Below are 12,660 nucleotides of genomic sequence, written 5' to 3'. Positions count from 1 at the left end.
TTTCAGAGTAGCAGCCATGTTAGTCTGTATCCGCAAAAAGAACAGGAGTACTTTTGGCACCTTAGAGACTAACAAATTTATTAGAGCATAAGCTTTCGTGGACTTTGGATGCATCCGAAGGAGTGGGCTGTAGTCCACGAAAGCTTATGCTCTAATAAATTTGTTAGTCTCTAAGGTGCCACAAGTGCTCCTGTTCTTTTTGCGGATACAGACTAACATGGCTGCTACTCTGAAACCTTTGATTTTACAGTCACCATTTCCTATTTTGTTAAATGTTTCTCTCCCCCCACCCCCATTGCTGTTTGTGAGAGTCTTTCCCTCAATGCTGGAAACCTGCTATGGCCTTGTCTACACTATGCAATAAATAGCTGCAACTCAGCAACAATTGTGTCTTCTTCTATAGCCTCTCCATTACTGGAGGTCTGAAACCATGGTAGCCCAATTCTGTACCATCTGCTAATCTTTGTGGATGAATAGTCCTTTTGATCCACCCAGGATACCAGATCATCAATCCAAGATCTTCTCTTTCTGCTTCATGGTCTTCTGCCATCACCTTTCCGTTCCAGTGCCCATAAATGTGCATCGCCCGCTAAGCCACTTAAAATGTGCCCTACAAATTGAATCTTTCTTTTCATAGTATCTCTGACGAGCATCTGTGGCATTCCCGTCATCTCCAGTCCTTTTTCACTGGTAAATTGCTCTGTCCAGGATATTTTCAGAATTCTTCCATAACACCATCATTCAATGGATTGCAATTACTTTATAATCAATTGTCGGAATGTCAATGTTTCACAGACATAATTTAACACAGACCAAATGCAAGTTTTAAAAAGTCAGAAATTAGTCTTTAGATTTCTGACCATTCTCATCAGATATCCTTCTAGCATGTCTCTTTAGCTCTTGCTATTCTGGTGCTGACGTAAGTATCTGATCTTTCATCTTCTGTAATGAAGCTTCATAAGTAACTATTTCTCATTTGCTATAGGTCTGTGTTGTTCACTGGAAACTAGCATGTTTTTCCGGGATCCTTGCATACTAGCATACTTTTTGTCTTGTCCGCGTTCAACTCTAGAGCATATTCTTTGCCATATCCACATATAATCTCCACTAACTTCATCAGACCTTCTTCTGAATCAGCTAACAGCACTCTAATCTGCATAGAAAATGTTATTCACCCATTTTCCATTCATAATACCTTCTTCTGTTTCTTCGACTAATTTCATCACTGATAAATGTTGAATAAAATTGGTGACATTATACAACCCTGTCTCATTCCTCTCTTGATCACTATTATTTTCATTTTCATCTCCCATTATAACTGCCTTCTCATTCCTCTATATTTGTTTTATTACTCAGAGTTTGTATCCATCAATCCCTACAGATCTTAATATGTCGAGCAATTTATAGGTGTGGATTTTGTCAAATGCTCTTTGGAAGTCAATGAAACAGTACCATTTTCCCCATTCAATTGATCTTTCTAATACGAGCTTCAAGTTCACAATCGTGTATATCAAGCCTTTTCCACGTGTGAAGCCATACTGTTGTTTGCTTATTTCTTATCTATCTTTCCTTGTATTTGGTAATCGTCCCTTGTATTCAGCAACAATTAGTCGCCAGCAACCAATGTAGCTGTATCAGTGTTGACCGCTATAATTTAGTCCAGGGCAAGCATTTTTTTTACCTCCTAGGTCAATCACTGCATATCTCTGTCTACACTTGAGGGTTAGCCAGAGTGCAGCTTCACGGATTGCTGAAGTGCAGCTATTCCTGGGTGTTGACAAGGCTTCAGTGATTGACTAAATAGGGGGGAAAACAGTGATGCTGCTGTCAAATGTAATATACAAACTGGAAAAAAATGGAAATATGTTGTTCTTGAGTCTCACTTACAGTAAATCTTAGATCTTAACTTGCAACAATGGAAGGTAAAAAAATTCAGTCCAGAGTATGACTTAAAATTAAAAATGTCCTAAATGCAAAAAAGAGTTAACTTATTATGGCTGAGATTCTGCACAAGAATCAGGAAACTTAACATCATGATTCTCATTGCAGTTACAGCTCAATCATATTTTGATAATACATGCGCATGAAGGGATGAATTGTGTCCTTGGATACCCTCATGTGGCTACACCAAATTCTACAGGAGCCACGTGCTGTGCTCCAAGGAGCAGAATTTAGCCTTAAGGTATTAAAGCTAACACCATATCCAACAAGACCAGACAGCAGCAATAGGTGAGGTTACAAACACTGGATTATAAGAGCACAATTAGACTGCACAGAGCTGGACTTTGCCCCTAAGTAAGTCAAACAAGAGAAGCAGAATGAATATAAGGAATTGTCTGCAATTCAATACAGGTAACTGCATTCTGCCAACCTAAATTCCCCAAGCCATTTCAAACTGGATATTTTATTCTTCAATTTATGTCCTAAACTGTCATGTTGCTGGACATCGTTAAACAGCTGCTGCCTTTATTCCAGAGGTCGCTGCACTGTGGTGGTAATAAAGTGGTTCCGATTTCCATATAGACCCTGATCCTGCAAACATGCAGGTAAGCAACTTTATACATGAACTCAATGGGACTACTTTGCGTGTAAATGACTATTGAATTGAGGCCATATTTATAAAGCACATTAAGACCCCCTAGAAGGAAAAGTGCTACATAAAAATGTAAGATGTTACCAGCATCTCCTTCTGACAGACAGCCATGCTAGGAAATGAAGTACAAAATCCAAGACATCTAGGTTGAGTTTTAATAATAGTTTGTTTACATAGCTCCTCTCCAAGCCCTGGCAGTTAGGGCACTGTATGATATACACAGAAACACCCTCAAAAGTGTCAAACAAGAGCAAATTGACACAGGGGTAAAGGGATAACTTACTAATATGGGGAAAACTGCCTGAGAACAGGAAGGACTTTGGTGTAATTAGGAGGTGGATCTGAATTCCAAACCCAAGGGCCCAGCACATCTAAGGCATGATCACACATACACAAAGGGTGGTGGGAACCCCAAAATGAAGACAGATTGAGGGTGAGCATATGTCCCCATCAAGATAAGGCTCAAGGAGAAAGTCTTGAATAAAGAGTGCCCACAGCATTAAAAGTTACTATAACATTTTAAAAAGTAATATTTGCTCAAGGTTTTTTCCAAGTTTGCAGAAGTTCGATCATGGCTCTTTAACCTGAGTATATTTGCTCTCTAATCAAATTTTTTAGTGCTGCTGTTGGGCAAAAATCACAGCTAGATAACTGCTTGTAAACAACAGGATTGAGGCAACAAACAGACTCAGTCAAACTGCTTTGGTTCTGTGGCATACACACTGTAAAAGAGTGCACAATATAACTCACTACCCTGGGCAACAGCACTCTTTCCTCTCAAGGAGTCATCTGTGCCCTCGGCAAAGGCTGCCACATTCTTACTTTCCTTGCGACAAAGACACAAGCACATTGGTTTAGGCAGAAGCAGCTTTTACAACGGATGCTGCTCTTTATTCTCCGCTCCTTTTGTGCAACACAGAGACAATTCTGAGCAAAGCCTTTGGGGAAAGAGCTTTACTCAAAATCACTAGTGCTCTGTCTAGCACAATGAGAGTGGAGAATGCAAATTAGTTTCAATAAAAGCAGCTGGCAATCAATAGGGGAGGAATGATCTCCAAGAGTGAAACCAGCTCCTTTGAGGATAAAAGTTGAAAGGAGTAAAATATAAGGCGATGAAAGCAAAGAAAGAGCAAGTGTAAACAAAATTTAAAAGGAAAAAAGAAGACGTAAAACCAAGGGATGTAACTAAAAATAACGGAAAAGAGCAGTGACAAATAAAGAACACATCTGGGGAAAAGTTACTGGTGAAGAAAACACACAGAATAAGGGGCGTACAGAGCAAAGGATCATTAGAAAAAGTCTAATGAGAAAGATCTGCAATCCGCACAGAAGATAAAATAGAGATCATGAAAGGAAAGAGGATCAGAGGCCAGGTAGGACAATGGCTAAATGCACTAGTCACAAGCTCAAATTCTGGCCTGGCTCATAAGCACTACTGAGTTGGATAATGAATCTCAGAGCTTGTCTTCTCATACAGCGCTCCATGCACCGCTGTAGCGCTTTAGTGAAGATGTGACTACACTACAACCACTGACTACCTCAAGCACCCAGCTGGGCTCTGGAACAAAACTGAGTATATGTCTACATTAAGGGCTTGTCTACGCTACCCACTGGATCAGTGGGCAGCGATCGATCCAGTGGGGGTCGATTTATCGCGTCTAGGATAGACACGATAAATCGACCGCTGAGTGCTCTCCGGTCGACTCCAGTACTCCACCAGAACGAGGAGCGTAATCGAAGTTGATGGGAGAGCGTCAGCTGTCGACTTACCGCAGTGAAGTAAATCTAAGTACGTCGACTTCAGCTACGCCATTCATGTAGCTGAAGTTGCGTATCTTAGATCGGCTCTGCGCGGTAGCATAGACAAGCCCTTAAAATGCTACAATCGCACAGCTGCAACGCTGAAGCTGCACTGCTGTAGCCCTTCAGTGTAGACACTCACTGCAGCAATGGGTGAGGTTCTCCCCTCGCTGTAGTTAATGCACCCCCTAGAGAGGTGGTAGCGAGGTCAACAGAAGAATTCTTCCATTGATCTAGCGCTGTGTATGCCAGGGGTTAGGTCATCATAGCTATGTCGCTCAGGGGTGTGGATTTTTCACACCCCTAATCAGCATAATTATACAGATACAAGTTTGTAGTGTAGACCTGGCCTCAGCCTCCTTTCTGGTGCTCTTCTGGCTAAATCACAAAAGCACCACACACTTGCCTCTTAGCACCTTCTGCCACACTGGACACTACTCCAGCAAGTCACAACTATCCAAGTGTGCCAGGCACCCACTCTCTCCATTCATATTCCTCCTCCAAATTCACCGCCCTCTGGAAAGCCCACAGATGCTAAACCATATTAGTAAAATGAAGTGAAAGTGCCCCCATCACAACCAGCATTCCCTATGACAGCAACTTCCCCTGAGTCTCCCAGTCTGTCCAATTTGTATCATCATTTAGACAGTAAGTTCTGTGCCTAAAATAATAAATGAGAAAAATAATTTGGCACATTTGGCAGCCTCTAATCAGGAGAGTACAGGTCATTGCAGGTCTGGACTGAAGTGCATTTAGAATGCTGAGTTGTTTGCCTACCCACACAGCCAACACCTGGCTCTGGGTGTTGCTTTTATCAAAATCCCACACAAAAAGCTTGGGATTAAGGTCACCAGACTGCAGATCCCACCACACTGCATATCACTGGGGGGTGGAGACAAAGTCACTCAACTGCCTGTCATCCCAAATGATCCCAAACAGTTTACCAACAAAGGATACATTCACCACCAAAATGCAGCCAGCTCTTTAAGAGGCAACTGTAAGCATACAGCAACTATTCAGGACAGGAAATGTCTATTATATCCACCTGAAATCAAAAGGGGGAAGTCCAATCAGTACAATGTCATTATTTATTCAGATTAGAATTTGACCAATAATGGTAAATCTGTGAGAAGAGTCTTTGTAAACTCTATAAATACCAAATGTAATTTAGCTAATTTTGGAAATTTAAAGAGTCATTTGGGCAGGCGATCCCCTACTCTTGTGACAAGGGCCATGGAGTTTTTAATTACTAAAATAGTCAAGACTCTTTAGTCCCTTCACTTTCAAAAGCAAAAATCTCACATACAAAAGGAAGCGATAACAAAAGTCACAGAGCAAAAGCACAAAAAAGAGGAGCAAGAGACCAAATGGAGCAGGATAGGAAGAAAGAACTAAATAACTCAGGAGGAAAAAAAATACAGATACCAAGAGAACATACCACATTCTCATGCCCTCAAGGCTCAGGTCCATCTAAAGACCCACAACAGAAGGAACAGATGAATTCATCTTCCTGTGGCTGAACATGTAAAGCAGCCCCATAGCATCCGATTTGCAGTTTGTCAGCACTAATGTACTGAGCCTACTTCCTCCCTCCCCCATTCTCAGCCGTTGTTTTAGGGCCCATCTAGACTACGGAAATTTGCACCATTATAACTACACTGATGTAATTATGCCAATGCAAACCCGCAACCAAGCCATACTGCATCAGCACAAAAAGGAGCTTGCTGTTGTGTAGAGGGCCTACAACATTGAAGCAGTTATACCAGCACAGATTTCCCTATTCTAGACAAGACTTTCATACTCATGGACAGTGAGGCCCTTCCAAGTTAATATGTCTATTACCCACAAACAGGGTTAACCATGGGCTTCATGGATCATCACAAGGCCCACCTGCTGCCTTAGCTCTTCTGCATCCGTGCAGAAAGCAAGAGAATTTTTCACCTTTATCGGGAACTGAATGAAAAGTTCAGGCAAAAAGACAACGCAGCAGTCAGGCCAGAGAACATGGGCACAAAACAATGCACTCAAGGAGATTCCTAGGGTCTCTCACATGCTGAAAAATCCCACGTATGAATAAAAAGCCCACGTCTATATTTTCAGAGCTGCTACCATGAAAACAGCTAACCCTGCAGTAGCCGTGGAGGCCTATGCATGCATAGCAGGGAGTCAGAAGGGCAACGCAGTTGCTCCTGCAATGGCCAGTTCATTCTCTCCTCCAAATGCATGTGTCAGCTTGAGACAGTCTCTGATCTCATTGTGAGACCCCAACAGGGATTTGGCCACCGGCCCTTTCTCCTGATGTCACGATGGAACTCTCATCTCCACCTCCCAAGAGTTGTAAGAGGAGATGGGAGTAAGATACTTTAACGAGCAAGTGATTTTAAAAGCAAGTTAAACTTGAGCCAAGCGGAATGCCACCCCCCACCACCTATTGCTGCAGCCAGCACTATAAACTCCAGGAACCAGTATTCAGGCTTGGAATCCCATGTGTGCACAAGGGCTTTGTCTGGCAAACTAAGGAGTCTCTTGGAGGCACCTGGAACCTTACTCAGCCAGGCCCAAGATGTTACTGGCCAACACCGATGCATCTTGCCCTCCAGGGTAAGGGACAAGGAGACAACACTTGCTCAATGAACCACACAGACCACAGAAACTGGAAGAGGAGATGCCTGAGACATTGTCAAGAGCCGTGTGCACAGATTTAGCCATGGCAGCAGAGACTGAACCCAACTCACTCCAGGAGGGGAATCAGGGGATGAGGCACTGTCTAGGTCAGGTAAGTAGCTTTTTATTGTCAAGCATATCACCAGGGCTGATTTTGCAGGCTTGGACCTGGCAGAATTTCTCAGGTTCTTATGAGCACTGCCATCACTGTAAAAGGGTAGATACAGCCTCCTCTTAGAACAGGAACATCCATCTCTCCCTGTGCTCTGCCAGTTCCCATTCCCTCTCCCACACACACCTCCATAATACATGTGGCAGCTACCACATCCCTCCCCAGCCCAGCCATTTTGGTTCCTCTGTAACTCCCTAGGGTGAGAAACTGGACACCCTGCTTTCAGCAGCATTGGCCACTACTCCCAGTCAAGGTGCTTGATCTGGTGTGAACAGCAGCTGGTCAAGTCATGTCATTTGTCCAGCAGTGAAATGGCAAGAAGAAGAGGATTAAACACAACACAAACTGCATTTCAGAAACTACAATGTTATTGCAATAAGTAAAATATCAGGCACCATAGCCAAAGGATTTATAGTACAGTGTATCTATCGTTCCACGTGCCAGATCATGGTACCTCATTAGCATGCTGCTCTTATCTACACACATCACATTTCACTCTCTTCCTATTTAATGTGTGAAAAATATTCTTAGGCATAGTATGCTAGCAAACTGACACAAGCCACAAGTGGGGAAATAACTACACCGCCTATCCCACCTGTTGTCGTGATCACCACAACAGCAGCTATCACTGTTCATTTCCCAGCCACAAACTGGCGCCCAACTGGCTAGTTACTTTGCAGGGTAGCCAGCTCTCATAAGACAATCTCCACTCATCCTGCTGCACTGGGTACCTCAACACAGCAGTGTAGTTCTAAACAAAGAGATACAAAGGTGCTGCAGTTATGTAGTTACAGCTGTGGGTCCCAGGTCTTGAGAACAACTGAGTCCCACCAGTCTGTGGGCATGGACCAGGCCCCAGAGCAGCATTCTACCTGCTAAAGATCATCCTCGGGTATAGTACACAGACAAACATGTATCCAGACATTGGTGGAAGATGCACAATAACTGCATGACATAGTTGGAAAGCTGCTCACCTTAGTCTCCGCATCTCCACTTCAACTGCCAGAATCCCCTCTACCACCTCACTGCAACCACCGTTCAAATGCTTCCACAAAAACCTCCTTGCTGAGCTGTACCTAAGCACGGAGGGGTTCCAGGTTGAGGAAATGCCTGAGAAATGGGCACGGCTATGGGAATTTCTCCAGGTAATTACTGAAGTTTCCCGTTGAATGAAGGGAATTTGACCATTGTACCCAAATTTTCCTTTTGCAGAAGGCCCTATTAAAGCCTAGGGGGACACACACACTGTGCCATTAGTACTTACACTGGTGCAATATCACTGGTTCAATTATCAATAATTCAGTTCTCTAGTGCAGATATTACACCTCTACCTCATACCTCAATATAACGCTGTCCTCAGGAGCCATCTTACCGCGTTATAGGTGAAACCGCGTTATATCAAACTTGCTTTGATCCACTGGAGTGTGCAGCCCGCCCCCCCGCAGAGCACTGCTTTACCACGTTATATCCGAATTTGTGTTATATCGGGGTAGCGGTGTACCTGAAAGTCCATAGCTCTAGTACAGTTCAGAAACACATTTCAAAGACACTTTGTTCTCAACTGCAAGACAGCTATACGTTGTAACTAGGCCTCGAAAATGCAGTTAGGATCTAGCTCAGCAAGACACATGAGCACATTTCAACTTCTTTTTTTTTTTTTTTAAATGGCTTCTGCCACAAATCTTGAGCTAACAGTAAAATAATTGTCAACACACGTCTGGGATTTGAGAGTTTTATAAGAAAAAGGACAGGAAACACGCTAAGGCCCTGCTGCTGCAATGTAATCCACATGGATGTAGGAGTCTGTCTGAGCAGATTTCACAGCAGAATTGGGACCACAGAAAGGGAAATCTCCATTGATGATCATGGGTTTTTTTTCCTTTTTCTTCAGTACAAGATTTGAAACATTAAGAATTAAGTGGCTTATAAACACAACAATAGTTTTTTGTAGGTAACTGACAAAAACACAAAAAATTCAACTTGCCTCAGAACACTATTCACGTCTTGCCCCTACAAATTGACACATTAGGCCTAAAAACTAGACAAAGCCCCATTACTTAAATTTAAAATGGATTATCCTACAGTTTACCGGGTCTCTTTTTAATGCTCTCCTAAGATTTTCAGTATGCCATTTCAATACAAGTCTCAATCATCGTTCAATTACAATTGTTCTGAAAGTTTGGGGAGCTTAAATCCAAAAATTCAACAATGAAGACATTTCTTATTTAATGATGTCTTATGAATGTCTTCAGAGTACTCAGCACTATTTTCAAGGGGAGTGATTGAATCTTAATAAAATTATCTAAGGGAAGTCTGTGATTTGTCACCAGCAACAAATACTGTAATTCTTCTTAGAATAATGAATGGAAATGCATAATTGATATTGGTTTAAACCACTGACAGTACCAAAAAAAAAAAAAAAAACAACCCACCCCAAATCGGTGAGCACAGGAACAGGCAGCAACAAAAACAGTTATTTCTAGTGAAGTACTGTCCATGGAAATTTCGTTTTAACGACTAGAGCTAAAGGCCTTGACTCATGGTCTGTATCTTCACTGTATAAATCAAGAATGAAAGAATTAACAAGTTTCAACGAATTACTCTAAATTAATAATAAAGCAGCCTTTACTCTTCACTATTGAGATAGGACTGAAATGTTAGCCAGCAGTTCTGGACACACTTTGAGTTTCCTCTTCTTACTCAGGTTTCCTATGGCCAAGCTAAATTTACTTTTACAACTACCAACGCCTCCCAGACTAGCTCTCTGCTAAGATTATTACATGTCCAGGTGCTTTTTTATTTATTTATTTATTTATTTTAGCTGTTTGAACCACAACTATCGTGTAGGAGCGCTCAGAGTATCCAGGTCTGTCCCCAGGCACCCGTAAAACACTGTAATATTCCCTCGGACATGAAGAAAGATCCCCCAAAGCATCGGGCTCCCTTTGGAACCGGTTTCCTTTTGGTTTCAGTTCGGTTGTAAATCCGAGCACACGCTATTGGGAGGGGGCTCTGGCAGCGGTAGCAAAGTCCGCAGGAAGTTGGCCTGCATGACTCCACGCAGGGAGTTAAATCCACTTACTGTAAGCAGAACAGCTGTCTGGCAGCCCCACGTCGGGAGTCTCCCCAGTCACACCAAAGCACCTGCTCCCTGCAGCTCCACACCTAGCCCTGCTCTCGGCACCCCCATGTTCCCCTCTGTCTGCACAGCGACCTGCCCTGACACCCCCTAGATAACCCCCAGGTCCCTGCCAAAGTCCCAGCAGCCATGCCCCCTTCCCCCCATGCCTCTCCAAGCCCTGATCCGGGACTCTCATCTCCCTTCCCTGCAGCCCCAAACTCCCCCCGTGCCCCTTTCCCTCCCCGCCCCCAGCCCTAACCACACTGCCCCCCGCGCCCGCCCTCGCTGGCCCCTTTGTCCGCAGCGCCCCCCCCCTCTCCCCGTGCAGCCGTGGGGGGCTGGCGGGGACGCTACCGCGCGTCCTTACTTGGAGTTGTCTTTGCCGCCAGGGGTCCTGGCTCTGCCGCCTCCAACTTCCCCAGCGCCGGGCACCAGCCGCTTCCCCCGTCCCGCCCGGCTCCCCGCGCACGTGGGGCTCCGGCAGCCGCGCAGCGCCGCGCCCGAGTCCCGGCTCAGCCCAGAGGACGTGGCAGCACCAGCTGGGAACCGGCCGCGCCGAGCCGAGCGGCGCAGGAGGCTCCTCCCGGCTCTGCTCCAGCGGAACGCGGGGCGCCCTCTGCTGAACACAGGCTGGACCCGCTGCCCCCGCCTCCAGCCTATCCTGCCTCGGCCCAGCCCAGCTCCCCCCGGACTCTTCCCGAGCCTGGGAGCCGGAGGCCGAGCTCGGCAGCCTCAGGTAAACCCTCAACAGGCTCCGTCCTCAGGGCAGAGCTGCACCCTGGAGGCTGCTCCCAGGGGACACGTTCTAGTTTAGCGTCTATTCTTATTCCTTTAGAGTGTGGTAACACAAACACGCACCCCCCAGCTCCAAACCCTGCAAAGAAATTCAGCCCCTGCCCTTCTCTAAACGCAGGAGATACACGATGAGTTTTACAACATGTCTAGAAAGTTGCTTAACAAACCCAGGCACAGCTGGGCCCAGGGAGGAGGGGATTTCCCGAAGCTGAAGGACTTTCACAGAAAATGCCCTACCTGCACCTCCCTCCTGTTTCAATGGAGAGAATTGAACTGTGGTAAATGCAATATATTGCACGGGGAGAGAGGCCATCCCTCAGGTAGGGTGACCAGATGTCCTGATTTTATAGGGACAGTCCCAATTTTTGGGTCTTTTTCTTATATAGGCGCCTATTACTCCCCACCCCCTGTCCCGATTTTTCACACTTGCTGTCTGGTCACCCTATCCTCAGGTAGTCTGGTCCCAAGCCAGTTAGGTTATGTAGATCTTTGCACTCCAAGGAAATCTTAACCTAAATTCTGCAGCAAGGGACATGGGCCCTGTAGATGGAACATAATTTAGATCGTTAAGTCAAGCCCTTGAGCATGTTCAACCTCAATTCAGCCCCCTTGTGCAGTATGACAGGTTCTTAACCTTTTTCTTTCTGAGTCCCCTCTCCCCCTGCAACATGCTATAATAACGCCACGGCCCACCTGCGCCACAACAACTAGTTTTCTGCATATAAAAGTCAGGGCTGATGTTAGGGGGTAGCAAACCGGGCAATTGCCTGGGCCCTCTGTGAAGCTACATTGCACAGGCTTTGGCTTCAGCCCCAGGTGGTGGGGTTCAGGGCCATGGGCTTAAGCCCCATGCAGCGGAGCTTCAGCTTTCTGTCCTGGGCCCCAGTGAATCTAGTGCTGGCCCTGCTTGAAGGCCCACCTGAAACCTGCTCGCTGCCCCCCAAGGGGGCCCAGACTGCTGGTTGAGAACCACTGCAATATGATACAGTTTTTAATTACGTGATTACATACAATTTTTTCTATGGGAGCTTCAGGGGAAGTACCTGGAGGCGTGGCAAGGACAGCGCACGCGGAGCCCTCGGTCCCCTCCCCCAGGGGCCGCAGCGCTTCCTGGAGCGGCGTGGCGTGGGGCCAGGAGAGGCATGCAGGGAGCCTGCCCTGGCCCCGGTGCGCGCTGCTGCCACCCCAAAGCCACTTTAGGTAAGCGGCGCCGGGCCAGAGCCCGAACCCCTCCTGCACCCCACACCCCAACCCCCTGCCTGCACCTCACACTCCTCCTGCATCCCAACTCTCTGCCCTAAGCCCCCTTGTACACCCCGCACCCCTCCTGCACCCCAATTCCCTGCCCTGAGCTCCCTGCTGCACCCCTCCTGCATCCCAATCCCCTTCCCTGAGCCCCCTCATGCACTCCGCACCCCTCCTCTGCCCCAATCCCTTGCCCTGAGCCCCTTCCTGCACACCGCACCCCCTCCCACACCCAACACTCCCTCCCGCACCCCAACCTCCTGCCCCAGC

At 46.0% G+C, this 12,660-nt stretch overlaps 1 long non-coding RNA gene across 1 annotated transcript in view; it reads right to left on the bottom strand.

The window, feature by feature from the left end:
• Nucleotides 1-11,172, bottom strand: part of LOC117871222 — a 39,566-nt gene extending 28,394 nt beyond the window's left edge. The window contains exon 1 of the long non-coding RNA XR_004644182.1: nt 10,718-11,172. This is a non-coding gene — a long non-coding RNA (uncharacterized LOC117871222). The remainder of the gene's footprint in view (nt 1-10,717) is intronic.
• Nucleotides 11,173-12,660: the final 1,488 nt, after the last annotated feature.

Source organism: Trachemys scripta, chromosome 1 (genome assembly GCF_013100865.1).
Source record: "Trachemys scripta elegans isolate TJP31775 chromosome 1, CAS_Tse_1.0, whole genome shotgun sequence".
In the NCBI taxonomy this organism is placed as follows: Eukaryota; Metazoa; Chordata; order Testudines; family Emydidae; genus Trachemys; species Trachemys scripta.
The sequence above is the reverse complement of the archived record's forward strand: the minus strand, read 5'-3'. Positions and strand labels throughout refer to the sequence as shown.